Source organism: Brachyhypopomus gauderio, unplaced genomic scaffold, assembly GCF_052324685.1.
Source record: "Brachyhypopomus gauderio isolate BG-103 unplaced genomic scaffold, BGAUD_0.2 sc94, whole genome shotgun sequence".
Taxonomy (NCBI): domain Eukaryota; kingdom Metazoa; phylum Chordata; class Actinopteri; order Gymnotiformes; family Hypopomidae; genus Brachyhypopomus; species Brachyhypopomus gauderio.
Genome location: NW_027506915.1, coordinates 447,244 through 461,581, shown reverse-complemented (window position 1 = coordinate 461,581; position 14,338 = coordinate 447,244). Strand labels below are relative to the sequence as shown.

Below are 14,338 nucleotides of genomic sequence, written 5' to 3'. Positions count from 1 at the left end.
AAAGAAGCTTCCTTCGAACCGGATTTGAACCGGTGGCCTAAGGATTGCTGCTTTAACCTCTACAGTCCTCCGCTCTACCATCTGAGCTACCGAAGGATTCTGACGCACATGCAGCATAGATCCAGAAACAAGGACGTTGACAAAGATACCAGTTCGGTTGTGGCTTTTTCAACTCTTTAAGGTCCACCAAAGAGGAAACCTCACACTGTACCAGTTGGACATGTAGAGCTACCAACACGTATGTCTGTTAACAACATTGGCATGCGTACTGCATTTTGGACACGTGGATGGTAAAAGGCCACGGGTTGGTCCCACCAATGGTTAGAACAATTTGAATTGCTTTTTGAGAAAATCTATTGTGATGTCACATAGAGAGAGAGAGAAAGGAAAGGCTGAGTGGCTTTAATTGGTGTTTTTTTTTGTCATCATTAACAAGGACATAGACAAAAGAATTAATGACAAGGAAGTCACAGGTAGGCAGACGTAAAGCTGGAAGTTCAGCTTAATCCAAAAGCCTGCCTGATGATGAGTGAACGGTGCTCAAGAGCTGACGGTCATGTAAAGTTCAACACCTGAACAGGGACTTGAACCCTGGACCCTCAGATTAAAAGTCTGATGCTCTACCGACTGAGCTATCCAGGCTACGTTTAGCCTTGCTCTGTGATTCAGAACATGTCCAGATATTCTTGACCTCTGACATGGGAAGCATTTGACAGTCTTGACACAAAAAGGTCCACATGTTCTGGTGTGGTCACGAATAACCCACATTCTGGTCTTTCTTCACTCATGAATAACGGCCAGCCAGAACTCATGTAAAGGCCTTCATCCATTAGCATAACATCGCTGTCCCTGATGGTCTAGTGGCTAGGATTCGGCGCTCTCACCGCCGCGGCCCGGGTTCGATTCCCGGTCAGGGAAAACAGAAAACTTTTTGCTCATCATGACATTAAAGGCAGTAATATCCTGGAAAAAAAAGAAGCTTCCTTCGAACCGGATTTGAACCGGTGGCCTAAGGATTGCTGCTTTGACCTCTACAGTCCTCCGCTCTACCATCTGAGCTACCAAAGGATTCTGACACACATGCAGCATAGATCCAGAAACAAGGACGTTGACAAAGATACCAGTTCGGTTGTGGCTTTTTCAACTCTTTAAGGTCCACCAAAGAGGAAACCTCACACTGTACCAGTTGGACATGTAGAGCTACCAACACGTATGTCTGTTAACAACATTGGCATGCGTACTGCATTTTGGACAGGTGGATGGTAAAAGGCCACGGGTTGGTCCCACCAATGGTTAGAACAATTTGAATTGCTTTTTGAGAAAATCTATTGTGATGTCACATAGAGAGAGAGAGAAAGGAAAGGCTGAGTGGCTTTAATTGGTGTTTTTTTTGTCATCATTAACAAGGACATAGACAAAAGAATTAATGACAAGGAAGTCACAGGTAGGCAGACGTAAAGCTGGAAGTTCAGCTTAATCCAAAAGCCTGCCTGACGATGAGTGAACGGTGCTCAAGAGCTGACGGTCATGTAAAGTTCAACGCCTGAACAGGGACTTGAACCCTGGACCCTCAGATTAAAAGTCTGATGCTCTACCGACTGAGCTATCCAGGCTACGTTTAGCCTTGCTCTGTGATTCAGAACATGTCCAGATATTCTTGACCTCTGACATGGGAAGCATTTGACAGTCTTGACACAAAAAGGTCCACATGTTCTGGTGTGGTCACGAATAACCCACATTCTGGTCTTTCTTCACTCATGAATAACGGCCAGCCAGAACTCATGTAAAGGCCTTCATCCATTAGCATAACATCGCTGTCCCTGATGGTCTAGTGGCTAGGATTCGGCGCTCTCACCGCCGCGGCCCGGGTTCGATTCCCGGTCAGGGAAAACAGAAAACTTTTTGCTCATCATGACATTAAAGGCAGTAATATCCTGGAAAAAAAAGAAGCTTCCTTCGAACCGGATTTGAACCGGTGGCCTAAGGATTGCTGCTTTAACCTCTACAGTCCTCCGCTCTACCATCTGAGCTACCGAAGGATTCTGACGCACATGCAGCATAGATCCAGAAACAAGGACGTTGACAAAGATACCAGTTCGGTTGTGGCTTTTTCAACTCTTTAAGGTCCACCAAAGAGGAAACCTCACACTGTACCAGTTGGACATGTAGAGCTACCAACACGTATGTCTGTTAACAACATTGGCATGCGTACTGCATTTTGGACACGTGGATGGTAAAAGGCCACGGGTTGGTCCCACCAATGGTTAGAACAATTTGAATTGCTTTTTGAGAAAATCTATTGTGATGTCACATAGAGAGAGAGAGAAAGGAAAGGCTGAGTGGCTTTAATTGGTGTTTTTTTTTGTCATCATTAACAAGGACATAGACAAAAGAATTAATGACAAGGAAGTCACAGGTAGGCAGACGTAAAGCTGGAAGTTCAGCTTAATCCAAAAGCCTGCCTGACGATGAGTGAACGGTGCTCAAGAGCTGACGGTCATGTAAAGTTCAACACCTGAACAGGGACTTGAACCCTGGACCCTCAGATTAAAAGTCTGATGCTCTACCGACTGAGCTATCCAGGCTACGTTTAGCCTTGCTCTGTGATTCAGAACATGTCCAGATATTCTTGACCTCTGACATGGGAAGCATTTGACAGTCTTGACACAAAAAGGTCCACATGTTCTGGTGTGGTCACGAATAACCCACATTCTGGTCTTTCTTCACTCATGAATAACGGCCAGCCAGAACTCATGTAAAGGCCTTCATCCATTAGCATAACATCGCTGTCCCTGATGGTCTAGTGGCTAGGATTCGGCGCTCTCACCGCCGCGGCCCGGGTTCGATTCCCGGTCAGGGAAAACAGAAAACTTTTTGCTCATCATGACATTAAATGCAGTAATATCCTGGAAAAAAAAGAAGCTTCCTTCGAACCGGATTTGAACCGGTGGCCTAAGGATTGCTGCTTTAACCTCTACAGTCCTCCGCTCTACCATCTGAGCTACCGAAGGATTCTGACGCACATGCAGCATAGATCCAGAAACAAGGACGTTGACAAAGATACCAGTTCGGTTGTGGCTTTTTCAACTCTTTAAGGTCCACCAAAGAGGAAACCTCACACTGTACCAGTTGGACATGTAGAGCTACCAACACGTATGTCTGTTAACAACATTGGCATGCGTACTGCATTTTGGACACGTGGATGGTAAAAGGCCACGGGTTGGTCCCACCAATGGTTAGAACAATTTGAATTGCTTTTTGAGAAAATCTATTGTGATGTCACATAGAGAGAGAGAGAAAGGAAAGGCTGAGTGGCTTTAATTGTTGTTTTTTTTGTCATCATTAACAAGGACATAGACAAAATAATTAATGACAAGGAAGTCACAGGTAGGCAGACGTAAAGCTGGAAGTTCAGCTTAATCCAAAAGCCTGCCTGACGATGAGTGAACGGTGCTCAAGAGCTGACGGTCATGTAAAGTTCAACGCCTGAAGAGGGACTTGAACCCTGGACCCTCAGATTAAAAGTCTGATGCTCTACCGACTGAGCTATCCAGGCTACGTTTAGCCTTGCTCTGTGATTCAGAACATGTCCAGATATTCTTGACCTCTGACATGGGAAGCATTTGACAGTCTTGACACAAAAAGGTCCACATGTTCTGGTGTGGTCACGAATAACCCACATTCTGGTCTTTCTTCACTCATGAATAACTGCCAGCCAGAACTCATGTAAAGGCCTTCATCCATTAGCATAACATCGCTGTCCCTGATGGTCTAGTGGCTAGGATTCGGCGCTCTCACCGCCGCGGCCCGGGTTCGATTCCCGGTCAGGGAAAACAGAAAACTTTTTGCTCATCATGACATTAAAGGCAGTAATATCCTGGAAAAAAAAGAAGCTTCCTTCGAACCGGATTTGAACCGGTGGCCTAAGGATTGCTGCTTTAACCTCTACAGTCCTCCGCTCTACCATCTGAGCTACCGAAGGATTCTGACGCACATGCAGCATAGATCCAGAAACAAGGATGTTGACAAAGATACCAGTTCGGTTGTGGCTTTTTCAACTCTTTAGGGTCCACCAAAGAGGAAACCTCACACTGTACCAGTTGGACATGTAGAGCTACCAACACGTATGTCTGTTAACAACATTGGCATGCGTACTGCATTTTGGACACGTGGATGGTAAAAGGCCACGGGTTGGTCCCACCAATGGTTAGAACAATTTGAATTGCTTTTTGAGAAAATCTATTGTGATGTCACATAGAGAGAGAGAGAAAGGAAAGGCTGAGTGGCTTTAATTGGTGTTTTTTTTTGTCATCATTAACAAGGACATAGACAAAAGAATTAATGACAAGGAAGTCACAGGTAGGCAGACGTAAAGCTGGAAGTTCAGCTTAATCCAAAAGCCTGCCTGACGATGAGTGAACGGTGCTCAAGAGCTGACGGTCATGTAAAGTTCAACACCTGAACAGGGACTTGAACCCTGGACCCTCAGATTAAAAGTCTGATGCTCTACCGACTGAGCTATCCAGGCTACGTTTAGCCTTGCTCTGTGATTCAGAACATGTCCAGATATTCTTGACCTCTGACATGGGAAGCATTTGACAGTCTTGACACAAAAAGGTCCACATGTTCTGGTGTGGTCACGAATAACCCACATTCTGGTCTTTCTTCACTCATGAATAACGGCCAGCCAGAACTCATGTAAAGGCCTTCATCCATTAGCATAACATCGCTGTCCCTGATGGTCTAGTGGCTAGGATTCGGCGCTCTCACCGCCGCGGCCCGGGTTCGATTCCCGGTCAGGGAAAACAGAAAACTTTTTGCTCATCATGACATTAAATGCAGTAATATCCTGGAAAAAAAAGAAGCTTCCTTCGAACCGGATTTGAACCGGTGGCCTAAGGATTGCTGCTTTAACCTCTACAGTCCTCCGCTCTACCATCTGAGCTACCGAAGGATTCTGACGCACATGCAGCATAGATCCAGAAACAAGGACGTTGACAAAGATACCAGTTCGGTTGTGGCTTTTTCAACTCTTTAAGGTCCACCAAAGAGGAAACCTCACACTGTACCAGTTGGACATGTAGAGCTACCAACACGTATGTCTGTTAACAACATTGGCATGCGTACTGCATTTTGGACACGTGGATGGTAAAAGGCCACGGGTTGGTCCCACCAATGGTTAGAACAATTTGAATTGCTTTTTGAGAAAATCTATTGTGATGTCACATAGAGAGAGAGAGAAAGGAAAGGCTGAGTGGCTTTAATTGTTGTTTTTTTTGTCATCATTAACAAGGACATAGACAAAATAATTAATGACAAGGAAGTCACAGGTAGGCAGACGTAAAGCTGGAAGTTCAGCTTAATCCAAAAGCCTGCCTGACGATGAGTGAACGGTGCTCAAGAGCTGACGGTCATGTAAAGTTCAACGCCTGAAGAGGGACTTGAACCCTGGACCCTCAGATTAAAAGTCTGATGCTCTACCGACTGAGCTATCCAGGCTACGTTTAGCCTTGCTCTGTGATTCAGAACATGTCCAGATATTCTTGACCTCTGACATGGGAAGCATTTGACAGTCTTGACACAAAAAGGTCCACATGTTCTGGTGTGGTCACGAATAACCCACATTCTGGTCTTTCTTCACTCATGAATAACTGCCAGCCAGAACTCATGTAAAGGCCTTCATCCATTAGCATAACATCGCTGTCCCTGATGGTCTAGTGGCTAGGATTCGGCGCTCTCACCGCCGCGGCCCGGGTTCGATTCCCGGTCAGGGAAAACAGAAAACTTTTTGCTCATCATGACATTAAAGGCAGTAATATCCTGGAAAAAAAAGAAGCTTCCTTCGAACCGGATTTGAACCGGTGGCCTAAGGATTGCTGCTTTAACCTCTACAGTCCTCCGCTCTACCATCTGAGCTACCGAAGGATTCTGACGCACATGCAGCATAGATCCAGAAACAAGGATGTTGACAAAGATACCAGTTCGGTTGTGGCTTTTTCAACTCTTTAGGGTCCACCAAAGAGGAAACCTCACACTGTACCAGTTGGACATGTAGAGCTACCAACACGTATGTCTGTTAACAACATTGGCATGCGTACTGCATTTTGGACACGTGGATGGTAAAAGGCCACGGGTTGGTCCCACCAATGGTTAGAACAATTTGAATTGCTTTTTGAGAAAATCTATTGTGATGTCACATAGAGAGAGAGAGAAAGGAAAGGCTGAGTGGCTTTAATTGGTGTTTTTTTTTGTCATCATTAACAAGGACATAGACAAAAGAATTAATGACAAGGAAGTCACAGGTAGGCAGACGTAAAGCTGGAAGTTCAGCTTAATCCAAAAGCCTGCCTGACGATGAGTGAACGGTGCTCAAGAGCTGACGGTCATGTAAAGTTCAACACCTGAACAGGGACTTGAACCCTGGACCCTCAGATTAAAAGTCTGATGCTCTACCGACTGAGCTATCCAGGCTACGTTTAGCCTTGCTCTGTGATTCAGAACATGTCCAGATATTCTTGACCTCTGACATGGGAAGCATTTGACAGTCTTGACACAAAAAGGTCCACATGTTCTGGTGTGGTCACGAATAACCCACATTCTGGTCTTTCTTCACTCATGAATAACGGCCAGCCAGAACTCATGTAAAGGCCTTCATCCATTAGCATAACATCGCTGTCCCTGATGGTCTAGTGGCTAGGATTCGGCGCTCTCACCGCCGCGGCCCGGGTTCGATTCCCGGTCAGGGAAAACAGAAAACTTTTTGCTCATCATGACATTAAAGGCAGTAATATCCTGGAAAAAAAAGAAGCTTCCTTCGAACCGGATTTGAACCGGTGGCCTAAGGATTGCTGCTTTAACCTCTACAGTCCTCCGCTCTACCATCTGAGCTACCGAAGGATTCTGACGCACATGCAGCATAGATCCAGAAACAAGGACGTTGACAAAGATACCAGTTCGGTTGTGGCTTTTTCAACTCTTTAAGGTCCACCAAAGAGGAAACCTCACACTGTACCAGTTGGACATGTAGAGCTACCAACACGTATGTCTGTTAACAACATTGGCATGCGTACTGCATTTTGGACACGTGGATGGTAAAAGGCCACGGGTTGGTCCCACCAATGGTTAGAACAATTTGAATTGCTTTTTGAGAAAATCTATTGTGATGTCACATAGAGAGAGAGAGAAAGGAAAGGCTGAGTGGCTTTAATTGTTGTTTTTTTTGTCATCATTAACAAGGACATAGACAAAATAATTAATGACAAGGAAGTCACAGGTAGGCAGACGTAAAGCTGGAAGTTCAGCTTAATCCAAAAGCCTGCCTGACGATGAGTGAACGGTGCTCAAGAGCTGACGGTCATGTAAAGTTCAACGCCTGAAGAGGGACTTGAACCCTGGACCCTCAGATTAAAAGTCTGATGCTCTACCGACTGAGCTATCCAGGCTACGTTTAGCCTTGCTCTGTGATTCAGAACATGTCCAGATATTCTTGACCTCTGACATGGGAAGCATTTGACAGTCTTGACACAAAAAGGTCCACATGTTCTGGTGTGGTCACGAATAACCCACATTCTGGTCTTTCTTCACTCATGAATAACTGCCAGCCAGAACTCATGTAAAGGCCTTCATCCATTAGCATAACATCGCTGTCCCTGATGGTCTAGTGGCTAGGATTCGGCGCTCTCACCGCCGCGGCCCGGGTTCGATTCCCGGTCAGGGAAAACAGAAAACTTTTTGCTCATCATGACATTAAAGGCAGTAATATCCTGGAAAAAAAAGAAGCTTCCTTCGAACCGGATTTGAACCGGTGGCCTAAGGATTGCTGCTTTAACCTCTACAGTCCTCCGCTCTACCATCTGAGCTACCGAAGGATTCTGACGCACATGCAGCATAGATCCAGAAACAAGGATGTTGACAAAGATACCAGTTCGGTTGTGGCTTTTTCAACTCTTTAGGGTCCACCAAAGAGGAAACCTCACACTGTACCAGTTGGACATGTAGAGCTACCAACACGTATGTCTGTTAACAACATTGGCATGCGTACTGCATTTTGGACACGTGGATGGTAAAAGGCCACGGGTTGGTCCCACCAATGGTTAGAACAATTTGAATTGCTTTTTGAGAAAATCTATTGTGATGTCACATAGAGAGAGAGAGAAAGGAAAGGCTGAGTGGCTTTAATTGGTGTTTTTTTGTCATCATTAACAAGGACATAGACAAAATAATTAATGACAAGGAAGTCACAGGTAGGCAGACGTAAAGCTGGAAGTTCAGCTTAATCCAAAAGCCTGCCTGACGATGAGTGAACGGTGCTCAAGAGCTGACGGTCATGTAAAGTTCAATGCCTGAACAGGGACTTGAACCCTGGACACTCAGATTAAAAGTCTGATGCTCTACCAACTGAGCTATCCAGGCTACGTTTAGCCTTGCTCTGTGATTCAGAACATGTCCAGATATTCTTGACCTCTGACATGGGAAGCATTTGACAGTCTTGACACAAAAAGGTCCACATGTTCTGGTGTGGTCACGAATAACCCACATTCTGGTCTTTCTTCACTCATGAATAACGGCCAGCCAGAACTCATGTAAAGGCCTTCATCCATTAGCATAACATCGCTGTCCCTGATGGTCTAGTGGCTAGGATTCGGCGCTCTCACCGCCGCGGCCCGGGTTCGATTCCCGGTCAGGGAAAACAGAAAACTTTTTGCTCATCATGACATTAAAGGCAGTAATATCCTGGAAAAAAAAGAAGCTTCCTTCGAACCGGATTTGAACCGGTGGCCTAAGGATTGCTGCTTTAACCTCTACAGTCCTCCGCTCTACCATCTGAGCTACCGAAGGATTCTGACGCACATGCAGCATAGATCCAGAAACAAGGACGTTGACAAAGATACCAGTTCGGTTGTGGCTTTTTCAACTCTTTAAGGTCCACCAAAGAGGAAACCTCACACTGTACCAGTTGGACATGTAGAGCTACCAACACGTATGTCTGTTAACAACATTGGCATGCGTACTGCATTTTGGACACGTGGATGGTAAAAGGCCACGGGTTGGTCCCACCAATGGTTAGAACAATTTGAATTGCTTTTTGAGAAAATCTATTGTGATGTCACATAGAGAGAGAGAGAAAGGAAAGGCTGAGTGGCTTTAATTGGTGTTTTTTTTTGTCATCATTAACAAGGACATAGACAAAAGAATTAATGACAAGGAAGTCACAGGTAGGCAGACGTAAAGCTGGAAGTTCAGCTTAATCCAAAAGCCTGCCTGACGATGAGTGAACGGTGCTCAAGAGCTGACGGTCATGTAAAGTTCAACACCTGAACAGGGACTTGAACCCTGGACCCTCAGATTAAAAGTCTGATGCTCTACCGACTGAGCTATCCAGGCTACGTTTAGCCTTGCTCTGTGATTCAGAACATGTCCAGATATTCTTGACCTCTGACATGGGAAGCATTTGACAGTCTTGACACAAAAAGGTCCACATGTTCTGGTGTGGTCACGAATAACCCACATTCTGGTCTTTCTTCACTCATGAATAACGGCCAGCCAGAACTCATGTAAAGGCCTTCATCCATTAGCATAACATCGCTGTCCCTGATGGTCTAGTGGCTAGGATTCGGCGCTCTCACCGCCGCGGCCCGGGTTCGATTCCCGGTCAGGGAAAACAGAAAACTTTTTGCTCATCATGACATTAAAGGCAGTAATATCCTGGAAAAAAAAGAAGCTTCCTTCGAACCGGATTTGAACCGGTGGCCTAAGGATTGCTGCTTTAACCTCTACAGTCCTCCGCTCTACCATCTGAGCTACCGAAGGATTCTGACGCACATGCAGCATAGATCCAGAAACAAGGACGTTGACAAAGATACCAGTTCGGTTGTGGCTTTTTCAACTCTTTAAGGTCCACCAAAGAGGAAACCTCACACTGTACCAGTTGGACATGTAGAGCTACCAACACGTATGTCTGTTAACAACATTGGCATGCGTACTGCATTTTGGACACGTGGATGGTAAAAGGCCACGGGTTGGTCCCACCAATGGTTAGAACAATTTGAATTGCTTTTTGAGAAAATCTATTGTGATGTCACATAGAGAGAGAGAGAAAGGAAAGGCTGAGTGGCTTTAATTGGTGTTTTTTTTGTCATCATTAACAAGGACATAGACAAAAGAATTAATGACAAGGAAGTCACAGGTAGGCAGACGTAAAGCTGGAAGTTCAGCTTAATCCAAAAGCCTGCCTGACGATGAGTGAACGGTGCTCAAGAGCTGACGGTCATGTAAAGTTCAACGCCTGAACAGGGACTTGAACCCTGGACCCTCAGATTAAAAGTCTGATGCTCTACCGACTGAGCTATCCAGGCTACGTTTAGCCTTGCTCTGTGATTCAGAACATGTCCAGATATTCTTGACCTCTGACATGGGAAGCATTTGACAGTCTTGACACAAAAAGGTCCACATGTTCTGGTGTGGTCACGAATAACCCACATTCTGGTCTTTCTTCACTCATGAATAACGGCCAGCCAGAACTCATGTAAAGGCCTTCATCCATTAGCATAACATCGCTGTCCCTGATGGTCTAGTGGCTAGGATTCGGCGCTCTCACCGCCGCGGCCCGGGTTCGATTCCCGGTCAGGGAAAACAGAAAACTTTTTGCTCATCATGACATTAAAGGCAGTAATATCCTGGAAAAAAAAGAAGCTTCCTTCGAACCGGATTTGAACCGGTGGCCTAAGGATTGCTGCTTTAACCTCTACAGTCCTCCGCTCTACCATCTGAGCTACCGAAGGATTCTGACGCACATGCAGCATAGATCCAGAAACAAGGACGTTGACAAAGATACCAGTTCGGTTGTGGCTTTTTCAACTCTTTAAGGTCCACCAAAGAGGAAACCTCACACTGTACCAGTTGGACATGTAGAGCTACCAACACGTATGTCTGTTAACAACATTGGCATGCGTACTGCATTTTGGACACGTGGATGGTAAAAGGCCACGGGTTGGTCCCACCAATGGTTAGAACAATTTGAATTGCTTTTTGAGAAAATCTATTGTGATGTCACATAGAGAGAGAGAGAAAGGAAAGGCTGAGTGGCTTTAATTGGTGTTTTTTTTTGTCATCATTAACAAGGACATAGACAAAAGAATTAATGACAAGGAAGTCACAGGTAGGCAGACGTAAAGCTGGAAGTTCAGCTTAATCCAAAAGCCTGCCTGACGATGAGTGAACGGTGCTCAAGAGCTGACGGTCATGTAAAGTTCAACACCTGAACAGGGACTTGAACCCTGGACCCTCAGATTAAAAGTCTGATGCTCTACCGACTGAGCTATCCAGGCTACGTTTAGCCTTGCTCTGTGATTCAGAACATGTCCAGATATTCTTGACCTCTGACATGGGAAGCATTTGACAGTCTTGACACAAAAAGGTCCACATGTTCTGGTGTGGTCACGAATAACCCACATTCTGGTCTTTCTTCACTCATGAATAACGGCCAGCCAGAACTCATGTAAAGGCCTTCATCCATTAGCATAACATCGCTGTCCCTGATGGTCTAGTGGCTAGGATTCGGCGCTCTCACCGCCGCGGCCCGGGTTCGATTCCCGGTCAGGGAAAACAGAAAACTTTTTGCTCATCATGACATTAAAGGCAGTAATATCCTGGAAAAAAAAGAAGCTTCCTTCGAACCGGATTTGAACCGGTGGCCTAAGGATTGCTGCTTTAACCTCTACAGTCCTCCGCTCTACCATCTGAGCTACCGAAGGATTCTGACGCATATGCAGCATAGATCCAGAAACAAGGACGTTGACAAAGATACCAGTTCGGTTGTGGCTTTTTCAACTCTTTAAGGTCCACCAAAGAGGAAACCTCACACTGTACCAGTTGGACATGTAGAGCTACCAACACGTATGTCTGTTAACAACATTGGCATGCGTACTGCATTTTGGACACGTGGATGGTAAAAGGCCACGGGTTGGTCCCACCAATGGTTAGAACAATTTGAATTGCTTTTTGAGAAAATCTATTGTGATGTCACATAGAGAGAGAGAGAAAGGAAAGGCTGAGTGGCTTTAATTGTTATTTTTTTTGTCATCATTAACAAGGACATAGACAAAATAATTAATGACAAGGAAGTCACAGGTAGGCAGACGTAAAGCTGGAAGTTCAGCTTAATCCAAAAGCCTGCCTGACGATGAGTGAACGGTGCTCAAGAGCTGACGGTCATGTAAAGTTCAACGCCTGAACAGGGACTTGAACCCTGGACCCTCAGATTAAAAGTCTGATGCTCTACCGACTGAGCTATCCAGGCTACGTTTAGCCTTGCTCTGTGATTCAGAACATGTCCAGATATTCTTGACCTCTGACATGGGAAGCATTTGACAGTCTTGACACAAAAAGGTCCACATGTTCTGGTGTGGTCACGAATAACCCACATTCTGGTCTTTCTTCACTCATGAATAACTGCCAGCCAGAACTCATGTAAAGGCCTTCATCCATTAGCATAACATCGCTGTCCCTGATGGTCTAGTGGCTAGGATTCGGCGCTCTCACCGCCGCGGCCCGGGTTCGATTCCCGGTCAGGGAAAACAGAAAACTTTTTGCTCATCATGACATTAAAGGCAGTAATATCCTAGAAAAAAAAGAAGCTTCCTTCGAACCGGATTTGAACCGGTGGCCTAAGGATTGCTGCTTTAACCTCTACAGTCCTCCGCTCTACCATCTGAGCTACCGAAGGATTCTGACGCACATGCAGCATAGATCCAGAAACAAGGATGTTGACAAAGATACCAGTTCGGTTGTGGCTTTTTCAACTCTTTAGGGTCCACCAAAGAGGAAACCTCACACTGTACCAGTTGGACATGTAGAGCTACCAACACGTATGTCTGTTAACAACATTGGCATGCGTACTGCATTTTGGACACGTGGATGGTAAAAGGCCACGGGTTGGTCCCACCAATGGTTAGAACAATTTGAATTGCTTTTTGAGAAAATCTATTGTGATGTCACATAGAGAGAGAGAGAAAGGAAAGGCTGAGTGGCTTTAATTGGTGTTTTTTTGTCATCATTAACAAGGACATAGACAAAATAATTAATGACAAGGAAGTCACAGGTAGGCAGACGTAAAGCTGGAAGTTCAGCTTAATCCAAAAGCCTGCCTGACGATGAGTGAACGGTGCTCAAGAGCTGACGGTCATGTAAAGTTCAATGCCTGAACAGGGACTTGAACCCTGGACACTCAGATTAAAAGTCAGATGCTCTACCAACTGAGCTATCCAGGCTACGTTTAGCCTTGCTCTGTGATTCAGAACATGTCCAGATATTCTTGACCTCTGACATGGGAAGCATTTGACAGTCTTGACACAAAAAGGTCCACATGTTCTGGTGTGGTCACGAATAACCCACATTCTGGTCTTTCTTCACTTATGAATAACGGCCAGCCAGAACTCATGTAAAGGCCTTCATCCATTAGCATAACATCGCTGTCCCTGATGGTCTAGTGGCTAGGATTCGGCGCTCTCACCGCCGCGGCCCGGGTTCGATTCCCGGTCAGGGAAAACAGAAAACTTTTTGCTCATCATGACATTAAAGGCAGTAATATCCTGGAAAAAAAGAAGCTTCCTTCGAACCGGATTTGAACCGGTGGCCTAAGGATTGCTGCTTTAACCTCTACAGTCCTCCGCTCTACCATCTGAGCTACCGAAGGATTCTGACGCACATGCAGCATAGATCCAGAAACAAGGACGTTGACAAAGATACCAGTTCGGTTGTGGCTTTTTCAACTCTTTAAGGTCCACCAAAGAGGAAACCTCACACTGTACCAGTTGGACATGTAGAGCTACCAACACGTATGTCTGTTAACAACATTGGCATGCGTACTGCATTTTGGACACGTGGATGGTAAAAGGCCACGGGTTGGTCCCACCAATGGTTAGAACAATTTGAATTGCTTTTTGAGAAAATCTATTGTGATGTCACATAGAGAGAGAGAGAAAGGAAAGGCTGAGTGGCTTTAATTGGTGTTTTTTTTTGTCATCATTAACAAGGACATTGACAAAAGAATTAATGACAAGGAAGTCACAGGTAGGCAGACGTAAAGCTGGAAGTTCAGCTTAATCCAAAAGCCTGCCTGACGATGAGTGAACGGTGCTCAAGAGCTGACGGTCATGTAAAGTTCAACACCTGAACAGGGACTTGAACCCTGGACCCTCAGATTAAAAGTCTGATGCTCTACCGACTGAGCTATCCAGGCTACGTTTAGCCTTGCTCTGTGATTCAGAACATGTCCAGATATTCTTGACCTCTGACATGGGAAGCATTTGACAGTCTTGACACAAAAAGGTCCACATGT

General features: G+C 45.3%; 39 non-coding genes across 39 annotated transcripts; 14 read left to right on the top strand and 25 right to left on the bottom strand.

The window, feature by feature from the left end:
- Positions 1–9: 9 nt before the first annotated feature.
- Positions 10–96, bottom strand: trnay-gua (transfer RNA tyrosine (anticodon GUA)). The gene is given in 2 exon segments: positions 10–45; positions 60–96. It is a non-coding gene; the product is annotated as a tRNA-Tyr (tRNA).
- Positions 97–569: 473 nt separating this feature from the next.
- Positions 570–642, bottom strand: trnak-uuu (transfer RNA lysine (anticodon UUU)). The gene has a single exon. It is a non-coding gene; the product is annotated as a tRNA-Lys (tRNA).
- Positions 643–846: 204 nt separating this feature from the next.
- On the top strand, positions 847–918 carry trnae-cuc (transfer RNA glutamic acid (anticodon CUC)). Its single transcript has one exon. It is a non-coding gene; the product is annotated as a tRNA-Glu (tRNA).
- A 622-nt stretch (positions 919–1,540) lies between these two features.
- Positions 1,541–1,613, bottom strand: trnak-uuu (transfer RNA lysine (anticodon UUU)). The gene has a single exon. It is a non-coding gene; the product is annotated as a tRNA-Lys (tRNA).
- A 204-nt stretch (positions 1,614–1,817) lies between these two features.
- On the top strand, positions 1,818–1,889 carry trnae-cuc (transfer RNA glutamic acid (anticodon CUC)). Its single transcript has one exon. It is a non-coding gene; the product is annotated as a tRNA-Glu (tRNA).
- Positions 1,890–1,952: 63 nt separating this feature from the next.
- trnay-gua (transfer RNA tyrosine (anticodon GUA)) lies at positions 1,953–2,039 on the bottom strand. The gene is given in 2 exon segments: positions 1,953–1,988; positions 2,003–2,039. It is a non-coding gene; the product is annotated as a tRNA-Tyr (tRNA).
- A 473-nt stretch (positions 2,040–2,512) lies between these two features.
- On the bottom strand, positions 2,513–2,585 carry trnak-uuu (transfer RNA lysine (anticodon UUU)). The gene has a single exon. It is a non-coding gene; the product is annotated as a tRNA-Lys (tRNA).
- Positions 2,586–2,789: 204 nt separating this feature from the next.
- Positions 2,790–2,861, top strand: trnae-cuc (transfer RNA glutamic acid (anticodon CUC)). Its single transcript has one exon. It is a non-coding gene; the product is annotated as a tRNA-Glu (tRNA).
- Positions 2,862–2,924: 63 nt separating this feature from the next.
- Positions 2,925–3,011, bottom strand: trnay-gua (transfer RNA tyrosine (anticodon GUA)). Its single transcript is given in 2 exon segments — positions 2,925–2,960; positions 2,975–3,011. It is a non-coding gene; the product is annotated as a tRNA-Tyr (tRNA).
- Positions 3,012–3,760: 749 nt separating this feature from the next.
- Positions 3,761–3,832, top strand: trnae-cuc (transfer RNA glutamic acid (anticodon CUC)). Its single transcript has one exon. It is a non-coding gene; the product is annotated as a tRNA-Glu (tRNA).
- Positions 3,833–3,895: 63 nt separating this feature from the next.
- On the bottom strand, positions 3,896–3,982 carry trnay-gua (transfer RNA tyrosine (anticodon GUA)). Its single transcript is given in 2 exon segments — positions 3,896–3,931; positions 3,946–3,982. It is a non-coding gene; the product is annotated as a tRNA-Tyr (tRNA).
- Positions 3,983–4,455: 473 nt separating this feature from the next.
- Positions 4,456–4,528, bottom strand: trnak-uuu (transfer RNA lysine (anticodon UUU)). The gene has a single exon. It is a non-coding gene; the product is annotated as a tRNA-Lys (tRNA).
- A 204-nt stretch (positions 4,529–4,732) lies between these two features.
- trnae-cuc (transfer RNA glutamic acid (anticodon CUC)) lies at positions 4,733–4,804 on the top strand. Its single transcript has one exon. It is a non-coding gene; the product is annotated as a tRNA-Glu (tRNA).
- Positions 4,805–4,867: 63 nt separating this feature from the next.
- On the bottom strand, positions 4,868–4,954 carry trnay-gua (transfer RNA tyrosine (anticodon GUA)). Its single transcript is given in 2 exon segments — positions 4,868–4,903; positions 4,918–4,954. It is a non-coding gene; the product is annotated as a tRNA-Tyr (tRNA).
- A 749-nt stretch (positions 4,955–5,703) lies between these two features.
- Positions 5,704–5,775, top strand: trnae-cuc (transfer RNA glutamic acid (anticodon CUC)). Its single transcript has one exon. It is a non-coding gene; the product is annotated as a tRNA-Glu (tRNA).
- Positions 5,776–5,838: 63 nt separating this feature from the next.
- trnay-gua (transfer RNA tyrosine (anticodon GUA)) lies at positions 5,839–5,925 on the bottom strand. Its single transcript is given in 2 exon segments — positions 5,839–5,874; positions 5,889–5,925. It is a non-coding gene; the product is annotated as a tRNA-Tyr (tRNA).
- Positions 5,926–6,398: 473 nt separating this feature from the next.
- trnak-uuu (transfer RNA lysine (anticodon UUU)) lies at positions 6,399–6,471 on the bottom strand. Its single transcript has one exon. It is a non-coding gene; the product is annotated as a tRNA-Lys (tRNA).
- A 204-nt stretch (positions 6,472–6,675) lies between these two features.
- On the top strand, positions 6,676–6,747 carry trnae-cuc (transfer RNA glutamic acid (anticodon CUC)). Its single transcript has one exon. It is a non-coding gene; the product is annotated as a tRNA-Glu (tRNA).
- Positions 6,748–6,810: 63 nt separating this feature from the next.
- Positions 6,811–6,897, bottom strand: trnay-gua (transfer RNA tyrosine (anticodon GUA)). The gene is given in 2 exon segments: positions 6,811–6,846; positions 6,861–6,897. It is a non-coding gene; the product is annotated as a tRNA-Tyr (tRNA).
- A 749-nt stretch (positions 6,898–7,646) lies between these two features.
- On the top strand, positions 7,647–7,718 carry trnae-cuc (transfer RNA glutamic acid (anticodon CUC)). Its single transcript has one exon. It is a non-coding gene; the product is annotated as a tRNA-Glu (tRNA).
- A 63-nt stretch (positions 7,719–7,781) lies between these two features.
- Positions 7,782–7,868, bottom strand: trnay-gua (transfer RNA tyrosine (anticodon GUA)). Its single transcript is given in 2 exon segments — positions 7,782–7,817; positions 7,832–7,868. It is a non-coding gene; the product is annotated as a tRNA-Tyr (tRNA).
- A 471-nt stretch (positions 7,869–8,339) lies between these two features.
- trnak-uuu (transfer RNA lysine (anticodon UUU)) lies at positions 8,340–8,412 on the bottom strand. Its single transcript has one exon. It is a non-coding gene; the product is annotated as a tRNA-Lys (tRNA).
- Positions 8,413–8,616: 204 nt separating this feature from the next.
- On the top strand, positions 8,617–8,688 carry trnae-cuc (transfer RNA glutamic acid (anticodon CUC)). The gene has a single exon. It is a non-coding gene; the product is annotated as a tRNA-Glu (tRNA).
- A 63-nt stretch (positions 8,689–8,751) lies between these two features.
- On the bottom strand, positions 8,752–8,838 carry trnay-gua (transfer RNA tyrosine (anticodon GUA)). Its single transcript is given in 2 exon segments — positions 8,752–8,787; positions 8,802–8,838. It is a non-coding gene; the product is annotated as a tRNA-Tyr (tRNA).
- Positions 8,839–9,311: 473 nt separating this feature from the next.
- On the bottom strand, positions 9,312–9,384 carry trnak-uuu (transfer RNA lysine (anticodon UUU)). The gene has a single exon. It is a non-coding gene; the product is annotated as a tRNA-Lys (tRNA).
- Positions 9,385–9,588: 204 nt separating this feature from the next.
- trnae-cuc (transfer RNA glutamic acid (anticodon CUC)) lies at positions 9,589–9,660 on the top strand. The gene has a single exon. It is a non-coding gene; the product is annotated as a tRNA-Glu (tRNA).
- Positions 9,661–9,723: 63 nt separating this feature from the next.
- On the bottom strand, positions 9,724–9,810 carry trnay-gua (transfer RNA tyrosine (anticodon GUA)). Its single transcript is given in 2 exon segments — positions 9,724–9,759; positions 9,774–9,810. It is a non-coding gene; the product is annotated as a tRNA-Tyr (tRNA).
- A 472-nt stretch (positions 9,811–10,282) lies between these two features.
- trnak-uuu (transfer RNA lysine (anticodon UUU)) lies at positions 10,283–10,355 on the bottom strand. Its single transcript has one exon. It is a non-coding gene; the product is annotated as a tRNA-Lys (tRNA).
- Positions 10,356–10,559: 204 nt separating this feature from the next.
- trnae-cuc (transfer RNA glutamic acid (anticodon CUC)) lies at positions 10,560–10,631 on the top strand. Its single transcript has one exon. It is a non-coding gene; the product is annotated as a tRNA-Glu (tRNA).
- Positions 10,632–10,694: 63 nt separating this feature from the next.
- On the bottom strand, positions 10,695–10,781 carry trnay-gua (transfer RNA tyrosine (anticodon GUA)). The gene is given in 2 exon segments: positions 10,695–10,730; positions 10,745–10,781. It is a non-coding gene; the product is annotated as a tRNA-Tyr (tRNA).
- Positions 10,782–11,254: 473 nt separating this feature from the next.
- Positions 11,255–11,327, bottom strand: trnak-uuu (transfer RNA lysine (anticodon UUU)). The gene has a single exon. It is a non-coding gene; the product is annotated as a tRNA-Lys (tRNA).
- Positions 11,328–11,531: 204 nt separating this feature from the next.
- On the top strand, positions 11,532–11,603 carry trnae-cuc (transfer RNA glutamic acid (anticodon CUC)). The gene has a single exon. It is a non-coding gene; the product is annotated as a tRNA-Glu (tRNA).
- Positions 11,604–11,666: 63 nt separating this feature from the next.
- Positions 11,667–11,753, bottom strand: trnay-gua (transfer RNA tyrosine (anticodon GUA)). Its single transcript is given in 2 exon segments — positions 11,667–11,702; positions 11,717–11,753. It is a non-coding gene; the product is annotated as a tRNA-Tyr (tRNA).
- Positions 11,754–12,225: 472 nt separating this feature from the next.
- Positions 12,226–12,298, bottom strand: trnak-uuu (transfer RNA lysine (anticodon UUU)). Its single transcript has one exon. It is a non-coding gene; the product is annotated as a tRNA-Lys (tRNA).
- A 204-nt stretch (positions 12,299–12,502) lies between these two features.
- Positions 12,503–12,574, top strand: trnae-cuc (transfer RNA glutamic acid (anticodon CUC)). The gene has a single exon. It is a non-coding gene; the product is annotated as a tRNA-Glu (tRNA).
- A 63-nt stretch (positions 12,575–12,637) lies between these two features.
- trnay-gua (transfer RNA tyrosine (anticodon GUA)) lies at positions 12,638–12,724 on the bottom strand. The gene is given in 2 exon segments: positions 12,638–12,673; positions 12,688–12,724. It is a non-coding gene; the product is annotated as a tRNA-Tyr (tRNA).
- Positions 12,725–13,472: 748 nt separating this feature from the next.
- Positions 13,473–13,544, top strand: trnae-cuc (transfer RNA glutamic acid (anticodon CUC)). Its single transcript has one exon. It is a non-coding gene; the product is annotated as a tRNA-Glu (tRNA).
- A 62-nt stretch (positions 13,545–13,606) lies between these two features.
- trnay-gua (transfer RNA tyrosine (anticodon GUA)) lies at positions 13,607–13,693 on the bottom strand. The gene is given in 2 exon segments: positions 13,607–13,642; positions 13,657–13,693. It is a non-coding gene; the product is annotated as a tRNA-Tyr (tRNA).
- A 473-nt stretch (positions 13,694–14,166) lies between these two features.
- trnak-uuu (transfer RNA lysine (anticodon UUU)) lies at positions 14,167–14,239 on the bottom strand. Its single transcript has one exon. It is a non-coding gene; the product is annotated as a tRNA-Lys (tRNA).
- Positions 14,240–14,338: the final 99 nt, after the last annotated feature.